This window comes from Rhagoletis zephyria, unplaced genomic scaffold (assembly GCF_001687245.7).
Source record: "Rhagoletis zephyria isolate East Lansing unplaced genomic scaffold, Rhagoletis_zephyria_1.1 Rzeph_scaffold_06778, whole genome shotgun sequence".
Lineage (NCBI taxonomy): Eukaryota > Metazoa > Arthropoda > Insecta > Diptera > Tephritidae > Rhagoletis > Rhagoletis zephyria.
In genome coordinates, this window is record NW_016163861.1 from 22,580 (window position 1) to 25,851 (window position 3,272).

At 38.6% G+C, this 3,272-nt stretch overlaps 2 protein-coding genes across 3 annotated transcripts in view; both read left to right on the forward strand.

Moving 5' to 3' along the window:
- LOC108373528 (uncharacterized) overlaps positions 1-1,796 on the forward strand; it is an 8,383-nt gene extending 6,587 nt beyond the window's left edge. Inside the window, exon 3 of one of the 2 annotated variants that reach the window (XM_017629428.1) lies at positions 1,779-1,796. The gene's annotated coding sequence lies outside the window, so the exon portion shown is untranslated. Of the gene's footprint in view, positions 355-1,778 lie in introns of those variants that run through there. The other variant, XM_017629427.1, reaches the window with a different exon arrangement.
- Positions 1-3,272, forward strand: part of LOC108373526 (uncharacterized) — a 9,310-nt gene that overhangs the window by 1,817 nt on the left and 4,221 nt on the right. The gene's annotated exons all lie outside the window — the stretch shown is intronic.

A 3,272-nucleotide genomic window follows, 5' to 3' on the forward strand; every position in this document is an offset into this window, starting at 1 on the left:
CTTTTACATTACCGACACAGCCAAGAGCCCTAGCAGCTAGCGCTGTAACTAACTATAAATTTTATAATTTATTATAAATTTAATACAACAAATAAATAAATAATATATATACATATATGAAATTTCTTAAGACGTTCCACTTGATTTCCTTATCAAAGAGTGCATTTGTCACATACTTTCATATATATAAATGCACATAACACTACCTAATAGTTTACACACCATTATTTTATTTTATCTTGTATATAAATCACTTTAATCCAACTTTTATTAACTTGTAATTACGTTACATTGCACCCATTAGTCTGTTCCTTTGAACTTCGGACTAAAACCTGTGGAACTGTCAAACTACAATTTTACGCTCTCAAATGAGAGTAAAAGGAGAACAGATGCAGAAGTGCATAGGAACGCAAAAAGCACTATTTCCTGTAAAACGTCAGACGGTTTGTTTACATGTCATTGGTACTACACTGATTTGGCTGAAATATCACTAAATAATTATAAAAATCTATACATATTCAAATATTTCGTTGTTTACTTCCATTTTTTAACAAATATAAGGTTCTTTGCTTTCACCGCTTTCTGTTTTTGTTTGCACATGTAAATCAGCTGATCGTTTGACACTTTTCATGAACTTACAGGAAAAACAACTTCGGACTACATCCTGTAACTTCTGACTAGGAACAGTTGCTCAGTTACTCTCTCAAATGTGTTCCCACTTACAGGTTTTATGTCAATAGGAACGACTTCCTGTAAGTTCTGACTAAATCCTGTAAACCGGACTGCTATTGGAACAGACTACATATTTACAATTATGATACAATAACACATGGTTGCAAACTGACACAGAAGATGTTGGCCATACCGTACAAAACAATACAATAGAAAGAACTCTACGTGGTGAGGGTTATAATCCCGCAGGCCGCCTACGCAGAAAGGTGTTCTCTGCAAAAGGTGTATCATTTTCATTTCATTTCATTTATTAATAAAATCATTAGCACAATAAGATCAAAAGAATGATCTTTTATCATTCCCACGACAGCCGGTTCTACGTACCGGAATGACTCGGGTTTCACCCGACCAAGGGCTGTTGTTTCGGCGATCTAACCCCGTTTAGGTCAAATAGCCCAAAAAAAGAATAAGAAGGCTGTAATCTTCAGCGACAGTCTCTCGGTCTTAGAAGCCATAAAAAATATCTCCAATAGTAACTGGGACACAATAAACGCGATCCGTGATATTTTACACCAGTCCCAACACACAAAACTCTTCTGGATACCAGGACACGTAGGTATAACTGGTAATGAGGAAGCAGATAATGCAGCGAAGTCTGCGTGCAAGGCTCCAACCATCATTAGCCCCATTATAGAGAAAACTGATCTAGCGCGTGTCTGTCTTCAACAGCACCGAAAACAACAACAAGCCAAAAGAGCACTCAATCAACATCACCATTACTCAACTATTAACAAAAACAATGCACCTGCTATTTACCCCACTACCATAGAAAAAGAAAAAATCTTTGTATTTTCCCGCCTTCGCCTTGGGCATACAAACGCAACTCATTCGCACCTACTAAGTACCCAACACAGCGGAAACTGTCTACATTGCAACGCACACCTAACAGTCAACCACCTTCTCCTCGAATGCCCGGAGCACCGCAGGTCTAGAAATTCCATCCTTAACAACCACAACCCAATCGATCTACTCAAAACTCCTTCAATCCAGAACATCAACGTTATATACAATTACATCAGAGCCATCGATGCCAAGATATAATCCACACTTTTACATTACCGACACAGCCAAGAGCCCTAGCAGCTAGCGCTGTAACTAACTATAAATTTTATAATTTATTATAAATTTAATACAACAAATAAATAAATAATATATATACATATATGAAATTTCTTAAGACGTTCCACTTGATTTCCTTATCAAAGAGTGCATTTGTCACATACTTTCATATATATAAATGCACATAACACTACCTAATAGTTTACACACCATTATTTTATTTTATCTTGTATATAAATCACTTTAATCCAACTTTTATTAACTTGTAATTACGTTACATTGCACCCATTAGTCTGTTCCTTTGAACTTCGGACTAAAACCTGTGGAACTGTCAAACTACAATTTTACGCTCTCAAATGAGAGTAAAAGGAGAACAGATGCAGAAGTGCATAGGAACGCAAAAAGCACTATTTCCTGTAAAAACGTCAGACGGTTTGTTTACATGTCATTGGTACTACACTGATTTGGCTGAAATATCACTAAATAATTATTAAAATCTATACATATTCAAATATTTCGTTGTTTACTTCCATTTTTTAACAAATATAAGGTTCTTTGCTTTCACCGCTTTCTGTTTTTGTTTGCACATGTAAATCAGCTGATCGTTTGACACTTTTCATGAACTTACAGGAAAAAAAACTCCGGACTAAATCCTGTAACTTCTGACTAGGAACAGTTGCTCAGTTACTCTCTCAAATGTGTTCCCACTTACAGGTTTTATGTCAATAGGAACGACTTCCTGTAAGTTCTGACTAAATCCTGTAAACCGGACTGCTATTGGAACAGACTACATATTTACAATTATGATACAATAACACATGGTTGCAAACTGACACAGAAGATGTATGGCCATACCGTACAAAACAATACAATAGAAAGAACTCTACGTGGTGAGGGTTATAATCCCGCAGGCCGCCTACGCAGAAAGGTGTTCTCTGCAAAAGGTGTATCATTTTCATTTCATTTCATTTATTAATAAAATCATTAGCACAATAAGATCAAAAGAATGATCTTTTATCATTCCCACGACAGCCGGTTCTACGTACCGGAATGACTCGGGTTTCACCCGACCAAGGGCTGTTGTTTCGGCGATCTAACCCCGTTTAGGTCGGCGAAGTATCTCAGAAGTTGCCCGTCCATAGGGCAACATTCACTACGCATTCTCCTACTCAGGGCTGGCATCGAGTCAAACCCTGGGCCAGAAATATACACCTGCTGTGTATGCCGAAGACGATTACACCACAACTCCACCTCAGTCAAGTGTAATGCCTGCGAGGGGTGGAGTCACCTCAGGGTCTGCTCGGGACTACGGACACACAGACAGTGGACCACGTCGTACGTGGCCCCCTGTTGCTCAAACAGAGCAGCCTCCACGGCAAACCATAGTCCGCCCGTGCAGCCCCACACACTCACACAGCAACCACACACAGTCGCCACAACACAACAACATAATAACACCACAGACCGTACCACAGCCACCA